The following is a 16,711-nucleotide window of genomic DNA, read 5'->3' as shown; positions in this document are numbered from 1 at the left end:
ACCGGACTCCTCATTTCTACCAGCAACCCTGTCCCTGACCTCAGACAGGGATTATTCCTTACGTTCCCAAATATCTAACCTCTTTCTGAATGCGTGAGCACTGATACTGCCATGGGCTAGTCAATAACTCTCAACAGGTCCTCAGAACCTGTATGGACTCTCATTGCCAGAATTCAATAGCTGTCTATGATCATATACTGACAGCGCCTATTAGATGTGACGCAGCCATGGAATGGTTGTGATTGGCCAATTTTTCCTATTTTAGGGAGACCCAGAAGTTATAGATAGCTTTAAAAGCTGCTTGCTAGACAGTCCCTTTGCAACTAGGCTGGCTTGAAAGGCAGTGATCCAAACTGTGCTGTGTCCACTGCTAATACTACCTCACCTCCTCTGTAGCAGCCTTCATCCAACAGCCTCCCTGTGCTTTGCAAACATGAACGCTTGCAACCCTTGTGAGGTGTGGGTCTTATCTCTGGTCTACAGAAGGGAAACTGAGACATAGGAAGGCTGCCAAGAGTCACTTAGCATATCAGTAGCAGAGCTGGGAATAGAATTTGGTTAGATGTTTGGGGCCTTTCTCTCCCATCAGAGGCTTTCCCTCTGAAACACACAGAAACCAGAATACTTCATTATTGTGCTCCTTTCTCAACTGGTGTTCAGTAGGGCTGTGTAGTAAACAATTAGCAGTAAATATTGACTATTAGTGGTAAATATGCCCAATGGCCTGTGATGGGATGTTAGATGAGGTGGGATCTGAGTTACTACAGAGAATTCTTTCCTGGGTGTCTGGCTGGTGAGTCTTGCCCACATGCTCAGGGTTTAGCTGATCACCATATCTGGGGTCGGGAAGGAATTTTCCTCCAGGGCAGATTGGCAGAGGCCCTGGGGTTTTTTCGCCTTCCTCTGCAATGTGGGGCACAGGTTACTTGCTGGAGAATTTTCTGCACCTTGAAGTCTTTAAACCATGATTTGAAGACTTCAGTAGCTCAGACATAGGTTAGGAGTTTGTTACAGGAGCGGGTGGGTGAGATTCTGTGGCCTGCATTTCTGACCAGACTAGACGATCGTAATGGTCCCCTCTGACTTTAAAGTCTATGATTCTAAGTAATTATGCTTTCAGAAAGTGGTCAATGTTTTCTCCTCTGCCCCTAGACAGTACTGTACCAGGCTGCTAATATGAGGTGCTATAAGCATGAGGATGTCAGAAGCCCCAGAAGGAACTATGTTCTATCTGAGAGAAGAGGAAAGGGAAGGCTGGATGGGACCGTTAGTGTCCTAGCTTGCAGCTGCAATGGTCTATAAGAGTAATAGTATGGGAAACTGCTGTAGCATCTGCCTATCTGCCTCTAGACCTTACTGGGTGACTCTGCTTTTCACAGGCCTCTGTAGGAAAAAGGATAGCTACCACCTGCCTTCATTTTTGTGGGACAGTTAGTAGTGATAGATCTATTCTCCAAACAGAGCTGAAATATTTTCAGGGGCTGGTGCAGCATCACAGTACAATAGCATTCATGCCACATTGTGACATAACTCATTCATCCCCCAGCACAAAGCAGTAAATGTGCAAAACACAGCTGGCGTCCTCTTCAACACACAGGTGCAGTCTGTGGACATGACTGGTCCCAGCATGCAATGCACCACCTTCATCTGAGCACTAAAGAAATATTGCATGCTGGGGCTAATCATGACCACACCTTTTCATTAACCATAAAAGCAACTTGTAGTCTGTTCTATTTATGTAAATTAAATGCAACCCTCTGGATTCTGGCAAGCTGCCAGTGCAGCCTGCCTTCAACTGAGCAATGTTTGAGCTCTCCTAATTCAACATAGTCATAGATTCTTAATTGTATCTTTCCATATTTACTGATAAATGAATTAAATATAATTACTTAAGCACATAAGCACTCTAATGCTGCCTTCTGTACAAGGATCTCAAAGTATTTCACAGGAATTAACCAGTTAAGCTGCATAACTCCCAATGTGAGGTTGGTATTATCATCCCCATTTTATAGGTGAGGCACAGAGAGCGATTAAGGGAATTGCCCTAGTTCACACAGCAAGTCACTGGCAGAGCCAGGATCAGAATCTGCATCTGACTCTATCTTGTGCTTTAACAGACGGATCATAAAACAGCATTGTAACCCAGGATAAAATCTCGAGATGAATTCTGCTCTCAAATCCACTTAGCACTCCCATTAAAATCAATGGGATGGGCATGCATGTATCTGCTGAACTAGGCCTGAGGTTACTATGGAGAAGGCCTTGAACTCTCAGTTTATTGCAGAGCAGCAGTACAAAATAGGACAGAGGTAAGCAAGGAGTGACTGTGCAAGTAGAGGGAGGGAACAGAAATAAATCATTCTGTGTGAAGCAAGAGTTAGTTCCCATCTGGAAAGCTGTGTGCCATGTTAGTTGCCATGCCTCAAAAGCAGTTGCTGCCTCTAAGAAGATGAGCTTAGTGCCAGATGGCCTGAGGTAATGGAACAGATGCGGGAGTCTCTTATTTCCCTGGAGAAGAGGTGACCAAAGTTTCCTAATAGAAATTACAAAATGATGATAAAGAAAGTTAGGACTAAAAACCAAGAATAACTTAGAATTGCTCTAAAGCAGCTAGGAGAGAATTATTTGTGGATGGTCTCTAGGAAAGCTTCCTATAGTCTTTTCCAAAGACACTAATTATAACTTGTTTGTATCACAGTAGCACTTAGAGCCCTATTATACTAGGCACTATGGGCCCATAGTGAAAGACAGGCCTTGCCTTGAAGAGGTTACCGTCTCAATAGACAAGACAGACAGCATTAATTCTATTTTACAGACAGATGAAGTGGCTTGTCCAAGATCAAACACTGGAGTCTGCTGCAGAGCAGGAAACTGATCCTAAACCTGGTGAGTCCCAGTTTTGGGCCTGAACTACAAGGCCATTCTTCTTCTCAACCAGTGTTGCCAACTCTTTTTGATTTTCACAAATCTCACAATATTTGGCACTTTTCTTAAAGCCCCAGCTCTCTGAGTCCTGTGATCATGGGAGAATCTTGGCTTTTATTTTTTGGGAGGGAGGGGGGGGAGTTTCTAGCCCTTGTGGTTACCCAACATATATGTGTTCTGCTTTTTCCTCATGCTCTTTGGGCCCTGACTCATGATCTCAGAACATTTTGGGATGGCAATACTGCTCATCCTAAATATAAAATCCAAATACAGAATTCACTGTATAAACTTTACTTTCTCTCTGTATAAAGTTTGGTGAAATGATTTTATGGGGGTGGGGAGGAAGAAGAAGCTCCATGCTTCATGGGCTTCTCCTGTTCAAAATATTCCATGCCTAGCAGTTTAGCTTCTGTAAATGGAGAACAGAAACTGCTCTTAAAGAGCTAAAAGACCAGAGAGCTGAGCACATGCTGCTTGAAAACAAGCCTCTCTCCTTTTCTTTGGTGTCTGCCTGGAAACACTGTTGCATTAGGACCCTGAAGAAGGCATTACTACTGGAGGAAATCACTGGGTCATGCCAAGAAACAAATTGCTTCCCAAATATAGCCATGAATGGGGGTAGAAGCAGCTGGGTCTCAGTGGAGAGACAGGCAGTTATGTTTCCCCCTCCCCCGTTTTGGATCAGGAATCTCTCTGCAAACAGAATTTGCACTGGGGAATGACTAAATATGTAGCTGTGGCCTGATGGAGGGATGTTTTAAAACCCTCTTTCTACTCCCTTAAAAGAAGCAAAATGCAGCTCAGAAGAAGGGAGCTGGATTAAATGGGAATCACCAAATATTAACAAATTAAACATTCAACAAACAAAGGAAACCAACATTTAAACTCTGGGTTCAGAACAATTATAGAGAATAGACCAGCTAAACTGGTGGCTAAAGGGATAATGTAGGTCCAAAATCATTTGCAAGTCAGAAACTCCTTACCCGTTTTGCAAAGCAACATAGTGTAGATAACTAAAACTGAACAATTATTTTTTAAAACCCAGACTGGATTTTTGTTGCTTTTGCATTTCAGCATAGATGTGTCAGTTTTACTTTTGCTTCCATTTGTTTTCAGCGTAAGGTTTCCCTGTGCTAAATAATGCTGTAATATTTGCAGTGCAAACACTTCAGGGGGTTGGCTTTAGAAAAATGTTTTGATATGATTTTTCTCTCTGACTTCCTGGAGACTTTTGTATTGCTCTTTTTTGTCTTGTACAACATTAGGCCTCAATCCTGTCATTGGATCTGTGTTGGGCAGAACCCTGCACCTGCATGGAGTCCTGGGATCGGAGATTTGATGAATCTAACTGCAGCAGCCTTGGTCCTGGACTTATAAAAAGCAGCCTTTTGTGCCGAGTGTGGCAAAAAATATTAGATACTGAGCAGATAACTTGGTACACACTTAGGTGATAGTATGTGGTCATCTGAGAGTTGGTAGTGTTGATGGGGATTTCCTTGCTTCTGTGGTGGTAAATCCCAAGCATTAGAAATGTTACTGCTGCTTGTTTGCTGAATTGCCTTTTAAAAGAAATCAAGAAATGTCTATTATTTTGGTGGATTTATTTAGTGTAATTCTTTCAAATTCTGTCTGAGTTGTGGCAATTCCCGTACACACAGCAGGTGACCCTGTAACAATAAATCAGGTAGTAAGAGTTTGTCTCTTTAATTAAGAGATTCACCTGGTCCCTGGAGGTTTAACCTTATGTGGCCCTGTTAATGCACTGAGCCAGCCAGAGCGTGTCTGTAAGTGACCTGGCTGAACCAGGCAGGGGCAGGGCCACATCACCATGCTTACCCCTGTTACTGCTGCAAGCAGCATGAGGAGGCCTCTACGAATGGAGCCCAGGTCAGAGTGGAAGTTAACCCTCTCGTGCCCAGGAACCCTTCAGGTCCAGCACTGCTGTTCAGAATCTCTGTGATCAAAGGTTAAGGGAGGGATATGCCCCATGCCCAAATGGAGAGGCACTGTGGAATGGTGTCTAGTGTAGAGAAATTGCATGTTAACTTCTCCCTGTGTGGGAAATGGGAAAGAAAGGGTAACAGACAAGCTAGAGGAAAGCATCTAGGCCTGTCTCTGTCATGGGCTTGCTGTCTTAATTGAGGCCAAGTGCCCCAGTGAAACCCAGCACAAAAACTGGGTAAAAAGCAAAGGTCTCCCAGAAAAGCAAGTGCTGCATCCAAGGTCAGCTTTCTTGTGAAATACACTACAAAACTCCTGGAATGGGAATGGCATGGGAAAACTGAAAGCCCCTGTCCCCTAGCAGCAAACTGCTATGCAAACTAGTCCAGTTACGCAATGGGAGGGATTGCAAGCTTTACAGAAGGCTGCTCTTTATGGACATTCTCTCCTCTCCCTGGAGCAAAGGTTGGAATTAATTCTCCTATTGCAACTGAAACTAGCCCAAACAAGTATCTATGTATGTCAATCACATAACAATCATTCCTGCATCCTCAGGGTGTGAAGCCCTAGTCCAGATGGGTGCATCACCCTAACCTGCCCCCCAGGAAATCCCAATGGAATAAAAGAGAAACAATCAGGCTCTTCCTGTTCTCTGTTTCCCCATTCTGGGGACTGTTTGCCTTTCCTCTTTCAGGCCTGTCTGTTTTCTTACCCAGCTCATCATTGTGTGCTTAAATGTCTTTGTTTCATAAGGAATGAACAGGTGTTTGTGCGGTGTTTTTCAGATGCTGAATATGAATATACTCTGGGAAGCTGCTTATCTCTCTACACTTGATTTCAGGTCCCTGGTTTCCTTCATTCCATGGGGTTAAGAGAACTGTAGTGTGTGAGCTCAAAAGGAAAATTTAACTCTGTCCTCCCAAAATGTCTCAAAAAAGCTATTGACTGGAAAAGAGAGCGCTGTTAGCCCTGTTTGACAGCGTACTAGTGCCAAGCTGGGGAACACACCAGGACAGGGTGCTGATATCCAGCAGCAAGCTGAACTTTAGTTAGTGCCACGCACAAAGTACATGTACTGCTAGCTAACGGGGGTTAGTGACAACATTCCTATTACATGATTCCTATTACAGCAGCCCTCAATCAGGCTTTTCCATGTCAACGAGCATCAGGCTGTTGAAGGCCCTTGATTCATCAGCATCTAATTTTCCTCAGAAAAGGCAGCAGTTATCTTGTGATTCCAGTCAGACCATGTGGTGTTTGTGTGTAATTAGTTCTCAGAGTCTAAAGCCCCCATTATCCGACTTATCATTAGCAGCCAGAGCTGTGCTGGAATTTAAAGGGACAGTGTGGTATTTAACCACACATGTTTGCCACACAATTTTTCTTTGATTTGTTGGCATTTATTACAAGAGGTACTTCAAGAAAATAACACACTCTCCCTCTGAATGTTACAGCTACCATCTACCTTGCCAGTATTGGAACCATAGGAGGCAATGATGCCCACCGCACAGCAAGCAGAGCTCATAGTGAGTAGATCCCACTACTCTCTACAGAGCCTATGAAAGCATCAGATGGATCCCTTGAGAACAGATCTCCATTTTCCACTAAGCAAATTGGGACACAGTCATCCTTTCCTTTATGTTGTCTTCACTGACCTACCTGAATCTTAAGAAATCCTTAAGCAGTGCTGACTGTAATAATCACAAATTGGTGCCAAGTAATCCCAAGCCTCACTGATTTTAACTGCTAATCCTCATTAACCCTCCTTCCCAACTCTAGTCAATCCCATCTTGTTCTAGCAAATTCCCACCAAGTTGGGCTAGTCCTAGCCAGTTTTCATGGATCCCAGATAACAGCAAATCTAGCCCATCCTCGCTCATACTCACAGTTCTTAGGCAATCTCTGTAAGAGTGAATTGCCAGTGCCTCCCAATCCTCACGGCTCCTTTTCAGTTCTAAGGATGTCACAGCCGTCCTTGTTCATAGAACCTCAGGGAATGCAGCGATGTACACCAAGATTTTTAAAATATGTGCTGAGTCTTAAGGGACTTGTGGGCTGGGAGTTTAAACAGCTCCTGAAGTTTCCGATGCCAGCATGCTCCTTCGCCTGCCTCTGAATCTATCACACGGTTGGTGATGACAAGGGGGAGATGCCCACAGGCAGCCACACTAGATTCTTGGTCATTGTGTAGCTTATTAGCAGCCCTAATGGAGAATGTCTTCTGTTATCAACCTGGGGACTAAATTCTACCTCCCAGTCTCACCTGGCAACGGTAACCAGGGAAACCTGGAAGTGCTCCTACAATAGAAGAGAGTTGAAGCCCAGAGGCCTCTCTCTGGAGGCTGAGGGAGAGATTCAGCTCTCGCCCACTTCAAAGTAAATCGGGAATAACTTCACTGGCTTCCCTCCAGTTACTCCTGGCTTACGCTGGGGTAGCTGAGAGCAGAATCTGGTCACGAATAGCTACGCCCTGTTGAAACCAAAGCTGGGCTGAGGTGTTTATCCCAAGGCCAGGACATTTGACCGTGTACCCTGACATAGACTGAAGCAATGAGCCGAATTCAGGCCAGTAGCAAAATGCCCATTGACTTCAATGGATTAGGATTTGGCCCTGGAATTTTAGGGTCACTGATGCAGTTTTGCCAACTCTCTGATTTTTATTGTGTGTCTCGGAAAAATGCAGGGGGAGGGGTTAAGGGTTCCCGTGAATTGCTGGTATCTGCCTTCAATCTTGGGAAGGCTTGTCCTTATTAAATATGGCCACCATCTTCCATTACTCGACAGAAGCCACAGGCCGTTCTGAAGGAAAATGGTGGCCCTTTTGTCACCGTGTGTGAGTCTGGCAGGGGACAGGAGGACATAGAAGTGCTGGGGATGGGGCTCTGGGTACAGCAGGTGGGGCAAGAGTGCTGAGAAACAGGACAGTAAATTATGAGGGGACAAGTGGGTAGGGGGGATGCAAGTAGCAGACAGAGGGGAGCAGGAGGAGACTGTGATGGGAAGGAGACTGGGGGAGAACATGAATGTGGGGGACATGTTGTGGGGGCCTGCAGGGAGAATGGGTGGGGCAGCTGCCTGTCTTGTCTCCTTGAAAAGGAGCTAGAGAGAGGGATAACATGGCAGGTCCCCGTGCCCAAGGCATATGAGTGTGTAAGTGCTGTTCCCTCCAAGCAGCAGTCAGGGAGACCTGTGTATGTGTTTCTATGAGCACGTGAATGTATTTAAGGTTGCATTTTGATCTCAAGATGATCCCACGTAAACTGGGGATAGGCAGCAGCAGCTTCCCTGAAGGTAAAAGAAAATCAAGAGCTGGGTACAAAACAGTGTGCTTTATTTAGCTTTAAAAATCATGAGATTTTTAGAAGGCTGTCTCATTATTTTTGAGACGTCCTTGTGGCCCCTTAGAGACTAACAAGTTTATTTGGGCATAAGCTTTCGTGGGCTAAAACCCACTTCATCAGATGCATGGAGTGAAAAATACAGTAAGCAGTATATATATCACAGCACATGAAAAGATGAAAGTTGCTTTACCAAGTGGGGGGTCAATGCTAACAAAGCCAGTTCAATTAAGGTGGAAGTGGCCTATTCTCAACAGTTGACAAGAAGGTGTGAGTATCAGCAGAGGGAAAATTACTTTTTGTAGTGACCCATCCACTCCCAGTCTTTATTCAGGCCTAATTTGATGGTGTCCAGTTTGCAAATTAATTCCAGTTCTGCAGTTTCTCATTGAAGTCTGTTTTTGAAGTTTTTTTGTTGAAGGATTGCCACTTTTAAGTCTGTTTTTGAGTGTCCAGGAAGATTGAAGTATTTTCCTATTGGTTTTTGAATGTTACAATTCTTGATGTCTGATTTGTGTCCATTTTTAGAATCATAGATATTTATTCTTTTGCGTAGAGACTGGCCGGTTTGGCCAATGTACATGGCAGGGGGGCATTGCCGGCACATGATGGCATATATCACATTGGTAGATGTGCAGGTGATATGTGATATATGCCATCATGTGCCGGCAATGCCCCCCTGCCATGTACATTGGCCAAACTGGACAGTCTCTGTGGTCAATGGGAGCTCCTCTGACAACTCGGGCAAATGGCTTGTGTCTGTGGTTAGTTCCTATTGTGATTGGTTTCACCTTCCCCACTAGTTGGGTTACAGGTGGCTGTAGTTTGAGAGAGAGAGGCTAAGGGAATGGAAATAAAATGTTCTTGTAGTGGGTCATACCACCTATCACCAGCTCTATGGGAGGCTGCTGCTGCTGTGGGAGGTCTCCATTCACGATAAAAGTTTTGTTGGATTTTTAGATAATGTGGTCTGCCTTCTTTCCTTTGCACGCCTCTGCTGTTACACTGTAAAGAGCGCTATCTCTTGGCACATGACAGTCTGTACCAATATTTGTAAGTCTATGTTAGGTAAAATTGTTAACGCTGAAAAAGGCTGCCTTACCCAGAAGCGCTTAACACTTAGCCTCGGAGTTTGCAAGCAGGGCTACCTGGTGCTTCCCTAGCTGCAATCTTGACTGCTCCGTAGACAATACAGGAAGGGAGAGTGTTACTTAGTTCAATGAGTGTTTTGGGTGTTTTTTAAACATCTCCTTTGCCATAATTGCTCTGCTCTGTTTGGCTGCTGGTGGTCAGACACAAGAGCAAACTTAGCATATTACTGTTGAACCCCACTGTGGGACTTGTGCTCAATTCAATGAACGTTGCAGCCAAGACACGCTGGCCCTTTGTGGTGTGTAGGAGGCTTATCCACGAAGTGAGCCAGAAGGGAGAGCCTGGAATGGTTCCCCTCACGTTATTTTGAGACAGAAGTCGTGTATTTTGCCATGAATTTCCCACTGCAGGCATGCATGTACGTGCACACTCCTACAAAAGCTCAGGGGGGCTTAGGCAAGTCGCCTGCAGCCACACTTTCAAAAGAAAAGGAGGACTTGTGGCACCTTAGAGACTAACAAATTTATTTGAGCATAAGCTTTTGAGAGCTACAGCTTTCTGTTGTGTGGTTGCTGGTGAGTATTTGCTTCAAGTTAGGGGGCTGTCTGTAAGCAAGGACTGGCCTGTCTCCCAAGATCTGTGAGAGTGATGGCTCGTCCTTCAGGATAGGTTGTAGATCTTTGATGATGCGTTGGAGAGGTTTCAGTTGGGGGCTGAAGGTGATGGCTAGTGGCGTTCTGTTATTTTCTTTGTTGGGCCTGTCCTGTAGTATGTGACTTCTGGGTACTCTTCTGGCTCTGTCAATCTGTTTCTTCACTTCCGCAGGTGGGTATTGTAGTTGTAAGAATGCTTGATAGAAATTTTGTAGGTGTTTGTCTCTGTCTGAGGGGTTGGAGCAAATGCGGTTGTATCGTAGAGCTTGGCTGTAGACAATGGATCGTGTGGTGTGGTCTGGGTGAAAGCTGGAGGCATGTAGGTTGGCATAGCGGTCAGTAGGTTTCCGGTATAGGGTGGTGTTTATGTGACCATCGCTTATTAGCACCGTAGTGTCCAGGAAGTGGATCTCTTGTGTGGACTGGTCCAGGCTGAGGTTGATGATGGGATGGAAATTGTTGAAATCATGGTGGAATTCCTCAAGGGCTTCTTTTCCATGGGTCCAGATGATGAAGATGTCATCAGTGTAGCGCAAGTAGAGTAGGGGCATTAGGGGACGAGAGCTGAGGAAGCGTTGTTCTAAGTCAGCCATAAAAATGTTGGCATACTGTGGGGCCATGCGGGTACCCATAGCAGTGCCGCTGATTTGAAGGTATACGTTGTCCCCAAATGTGAAATAGTTATGGGTGAGGACAAAGTCACAAAGTTCAGCCACCAGGTTTGCCGTGACATTATCGGGGATACTGTTCCTGATGGCTTGTAGCATTCAAAAACCAGTCGGAGAACACTTCAATCTCTTTGTTCACTCAATTACAGACCTAAAAGTTGCAATTCTTCAACAAAAAAACTTCAAATCCAGACTCCAACGAGAGACTGCTGAATTGGAATTAATTTGCAAACTGGATACAATTAACTTAGGCTTGAATAAAGACTGGGAGTGGATGGGTCATTACACAAAGTAAAACTATTTCCCCATGTTTATTCCCTCCCCCCCACCCCCGCCACTGTTCCTCAGACCTTCTTGTCAACTGCTGGAAATAGTCCACCTTGATTATCACTACAAAAGATTTCCCCCCTCCCCTGCCTCCCACCCCAGCTCTCCTGCTGGTAATACTTCACCTTAAGTGAACAGTCTCATTACAGTGTGTATGGTAACACCCATTGTTTCATGTTCTCTATGTATATAAATCTCCCCACTGTATTTTCCACTGAATGGATCGGATGAAGTGAGCTGTAGCTCATGAAAGCTTATGCTCAAATAGATTTGTTAGTCTCTAAGGTGCCACAAGTACTCCTTTTCTTTTGCGGATACAGACTAACACGGCTGCTACTCTGGAACTTTTAAAAGAGGCCACTAACGAGGTGCTTTGGTTTGATGTGGCCTAACTTGATACCTTCTGCCTGACTTTTAAAAACACTGCAAACCATGCACACCACTTCATGTCAGTGGGAGTGGCAAGCACTCTCAGCCCCTTTGACAGTCAGACCCAAGCGGTCGCAAAACGAGGCACCTGAACTCAGTGGTAACTTCTGAAAATCAGGATGCCAAGTTCTGTAGCCCCCTTTTCCCAAGAAGGTTCTACTCCTCCCTCTCGCCAAGCTGGTGTGAGGTGAGGCTAAATAGACAAACATCTGTAAAGCACGTTGCTGTCCTTGGAGAGAAGGGACTAGAGAAGGAGAAATTATTAATTATTTTTATTTTGATCAAGGTTTTTATTCAGATAAACTATTTTAAAATGAGATCAGGGCTTTGATTCAGTTTAGTCCTCTCACCCTCCTGCGCTGGTGCACCTGTGGCGGTCCAGGCAGTCCAAAACAAGCCGTCTGTGCTAGCGAGAGGCCCACTGCTGGGAGAAGTTAAGTAATGGCAGCTGAACTTTGAATTCCATTTGGAAACTGGCTTTTATGGACTTACCTGATCCATAGTGTTAATTGAGGGGAGTCCAATGAACTGCTCAGGGAAAGTGGGAGGTTCTCCCTAGCATTGCTCACTCACCACCCTCCTGGCAGACCCAAGGAGAAGCAGTGAGGGGTTCAAACCTCCCTCTGTCAGAGAGGAGCACTGTGAAGTGGGGCTGTGTGAGGAAGGTCCTGAGGGCTGTCAGAGGGGCCTGGAGGATGCAGGCAAGTGACAATATCCAGCACATTGGCTATACATCCTTGCAGCCAAGTCTGAGCCCTAAGTGATGGGTTATTGCCTTCTCAGAAGGGGAGTTCTCACAGTGGAAGTGCTGACACCACCTAGCCCATGAACTGTAGCGCAGCAGGCTTTCAGCCACAGCCTTATCCCCCCCTCTGGGCTGGAGCAGAGTCAACAAGTGGGGGAGGGCATCACATTTCCCCTGGTTGGTGACTACACTGTCCCTTCTCCAGGAGCTACATGAAAGAAGCAGCAGGAGTTTCTAGTGGATGTTTACTCAACCAAACAGTGTGTGTATATGAGCGCTATTCAGTGGCAACATCCTGTTGAAAACTGCCTGTGTTCCTTATTAACCACCTGCCCACTCACTACATGATACATGTACATGATCTAGACTCCTGACCCATTAAACAGGGGCGCACAGCAAGGTGTGTGAGAGGAAGGATGCTGGGGACCCTGCAACACACCCAATGTATAATGAGTTACATACAATTTGCAGATTAGTGGTCAAGGGATAAAGCTGACCATATGTAGCAAGCAAGAAACATGTATCTGTTGAACAGGGGGGTTGTTTACAAAGGAACAATGCCTGTTCTGAGCTTTGATTAATAAGGGACAAGCTGAAATGTATTTCTTTGTTCAGAGGCCAGCTTGCTGAAAAGAGACTGAAGATAGGCCCCCAGCCTTCACCACTAATCCCTACTTAGTCCCATTATCACTTACTTACCTGCCCTGGTGGCCCTCCTGCACAATTTCCTAGAGTCCCTGTTCTGAGTCCCAAGTGTTGTCGTTTCCTCCCCAAAATCTGCCCTTCTCTCTCTAGAGCTGGTGAGTGTGTGTCACTGCCTCATATCTCTGGAAGTTTGTCCCAATTCCTGCAGTGCTTAAGAGAGTTTGTTAGAAATATGGAAACAACAAATCTCTAAACTCTTCAACTCTGGATTTCCACTGTGCTCCGTTAGCTGTGTCTGAGGTTCTTTATGTCCACGTTTTCTGTGCTGAATACAATGTTGGCATTAAACATTAATTAACAATAACTTTTTCTGTGCCTGCTCTGCTTGCCTCACTGATGTCAGACAATTCTACCTGGATCACTACTAGCAGTCTGAAATCTGTTCTCAGACTCTAGCTAGTCCTCTCCTTCTCCTTGCCTGCAGTCTGCTCATTAGTTCCAAAGCCATTCTACAAATTCCTCCCCAGGATCAGCCCTAAGGAAACAATGGAGTGAGGACTCCAATGGATCAGCCCACATGATCACAAACACTGATAATCTCCCAGGGCAGCTGTGACAGACTGATCATTTCCTCCCATATCCTGAATGAATTTTACCGAATTAAGTTAAACCTTATTGAATTAGGGTTAATACCTTTAGGGTCCATTTGTATTAAAAATGTGATTAGTGTATGTGTTTTGTATGTAACTTCTCTAGGAGGAGGGGGATGCTAATGTAATTCCTCTGGTTATCAGTCCTTTGAAGTCACCCATGGAAAGATACATGTATACTGGTTCAGAGGTGGAGGGAGTCCAGGGACCAACAGACAAAGCATTTTTGGATAAAGAGCCTGGTTTTAAACTGGTTCTTCCTGATCCAGCAAATGGACAGGACCCCTGGTCCACAGAGGGCCTCAATATTTAGTGAAGTGATGGAAAGATTGGGCCTACTGAGACCCCAAAAGACTGTGATTGTTCTGAGCTGAAGCGGAACTTGAAACTACAAGGATACTCTTTCAGTGGGGTGCTCCTGCCAGAGCCCCTGTTTGGGTTGGGGTGATCTCTGGTAAGCTTATTAGCTGGTGTGCAGGTTCTTTTTCTGTTTTGGGTATGTTTTCTCTGTCATGCTTTTTACCTTCAGAGAATAAAAGAGGCTTGCACAGGAAGTGTTGTGTGGTAGGTAGCTATAACTGTGGGCACTGTGTTAAGTGTTTTGGAAGAGAAAGCAAGCACATCTGCTCAGATTGTCTTTTGCTGGGCTAACACAGTGAAGGCAGGAAACTCTGCAGCCTGGAAATACCAAGGTCAGAAAGGAGAGAGATTTGGGTCTCCACCCCAGAGAGGTGACGGCTGGGGAGCTGGAAGCCTGACAGAGGGTGTCATTGCTAGAGCACTGGGGGGAAATACTGGTGCAGTTGCCCTGAACTGTGATGTATTTCCCCTTTCCCCTGGTTCTGTTGGCCTATTTCTCATTTTAACCATCTGGTTTAGTAAGTAAACCCCCTTAAGGCAGGGATCTTGCCTGGTTAGCGTCATGCACTGTGATAAGATCTTTGGATGAAAAGCAAAAACCCTAAGTGTTAAGAATTATTGGGCTATATCCTCAGCTGGAGTAAATCAGTGTTGCTCCATGGATTTCACTGGGGCTATGCTGATTACACCAGCTACAGATCTGGCCAATTGCTATTAATTTACCAATATCAAAGCAGCTTGAAAACCATCAAAGTATTTATAAGAGGCCAGAAGATAAAAGAACTGGCAGGTGCCACAGGATGGGTTGCCCCCTGGAAATCAAAATTTGCATGCCATGGTGTACACGATGCACGCTCCTCACCGTCCATGCCCTCCACCTCTGCTGAACTCAGCAGTTCAAAATAGCATTGCTGTCTTTAAACCGCTTATGTGTATCATTCTGATCCCTTCCCTGCTCTCTACAAGATGATCCTTCTTCTATCCATCTGGTTTTTGGCAGATCTCTATCATTTACATCCCCCTAACCCTACACGTTCAGTGGCCCCTCTTCGGTCCCAGCAACATCCTCCCTAACACAAAATGGCACCAGGAATACTCACGATATTCCAAATGACAGTGGGGTCTTCGGTACTTTCCCATCGCCTCTAGACTTAGGGTCCGTCACATCTTGGGCTGAATGGCCTTCACGTGATTTCTAATTAATATTGCCCCTCTCTCCCCAGTGCCCCTTCATGTCTCCTGCTCTGTGTTCTGCTTGATTCTATTTGTCCACTTCCATAAGCTGCACTGTAAGAGCCATGTGTCCAGCCCACAGATTAATCTGTCCAAATCCCTTTCAGTTTGCTCATGCTGTCCTCTCCCTTTGCTGCATCCTCATCCCTGGTGCCCTCCCTCCTGTCAAACAATTGAGCTACTGGGAAAATTGCAGCTTGGAGCCTTCTCTAGTCCTTTGTCTGTAGAGGGAATAATAGTTTTAGGGGCAGGAAGCAGGGCTGTGTGGCAAAAGGAAACCTGCTGGGGAGAGATAAGAGGCTGGGAGTTAGGAACAAGCAGCCCCTCCTGTTTATCACACCTGCCAGCCCCATCGCACTGTGCTTCCTATTCCTAGAAAACAGCTTTCAACCCACATCCTCCTGTGCTTTTAAATGCATTGTGAATAAGTCTGGTGCACAGGTGTGCAGTATCCCATGGAGCCTGAAGATCTGGTTACCCTCCATCTATGCAGTTAGTAATGTAGTCCAAGGATTGTAGCCAATTTAATGGGCTGATTGCCCCTAAACAGCCCTTTCCCTTCTGAGCACTTTCTTCCCACTTCCTGTGTCAGGTTTGCAGATCTGGATTCCCATCAGTGTTCCCTGGTTTCCTTCTGAAATGAGGGAACATCAGCTTCTCTTGCTGACCCTGCTGCACCTAGCTGGGTAGTAAATTGCTTTAATCATTTCAAAAAGCATCCAGTGGAAAGTGCCAGATCGGCGGTGGTACAGCCGGAGATAGTCCATTTATCCACAGAACACATGCAGGAAAAGTAACGGCTGCATAAGCCTCCCCGCACTGCACAGCCAAAGGGTCTCAGACATAGTTCAGGCTCCATGGCCATTCAATAGCTGGCCTCTGGTTGGGCACCAGATGAGGTTGCCAACTCGTGCCACCTATGATGGTGGTGTGACCCCTACACGCATCCAGTAAGAACTGCACTCCTACCTGCCAGGTTCATTTTACACAGGCCACTGAACAACAGCAGCCAGATGGTAACAACTTTGGGTATTTCAAGCTTAGGCTGCTTATGACCTAGTTATCGCTCACCTGCACCATCCAGCCTCATTCCCCCATCTGATTCCATCTAAGTAGCCATTTCTTCTTTGCCGCGGTGAGTTGAACAGTTTCTCTCCAAGGTTTTCTACTTACTGACCTGCATGTTCTAATCATGTGATCAGCCTCACCCTATTCTCTGGGTTACACACTTTCACTGGCTGCTTTCAGAACATGCTGTAAGGCCATGTGTTTTGGGTAGACTGGGTTCTACCATACAGCCTTTGCAGTATTTTGGGCTCCCTTCACTGATTAATATATAACCCATTTTCCTTAATTTTTTGATATCACTTGGGAACTGTTTCCTTGCATTTGCCTGTGGGCTCCTGGGTTTTCCCCTGTCCTGGGTCCTTTGCTTCTGGCTGGTGGTCTATTCGAGCTGGTAGATCTGAGTTGAGTAATATGTCTGACTTTATCATACAGTGTTCAGATGTTGCCCCGTAGGTGCCTTATAAAGGTATTAAATAAAAGCAAATACTAGTGGATTCACAAGAGTCAGTTATAACTTATGTTTAAAAAGTGGGGGAGCAGCAAAGGCATCTCTCCCCAAGAAAGGATGCCACATGAGCAGTGAATGGCTGTTGCTCTTTGCAGGTGCTACAGGGTATGAACAGTAATTGGGAGATTA

This window comes from Lepidochelys kempii, chromosome 9 (assembly GCF_965140265.1).
Source record: "Lepidochelys kempii isolate rLepKem1 chromosome 9, rLepKem1.hap2, whole genome shotgun sequence".
NCBI lineage: Eukaryota > Metazoa > Chordata > Testudines > Cheloniidae > Lepidochelys > Lepidochelys kempii.
This window is presented reverse-complemented; position numbering follows the sequence as displayed.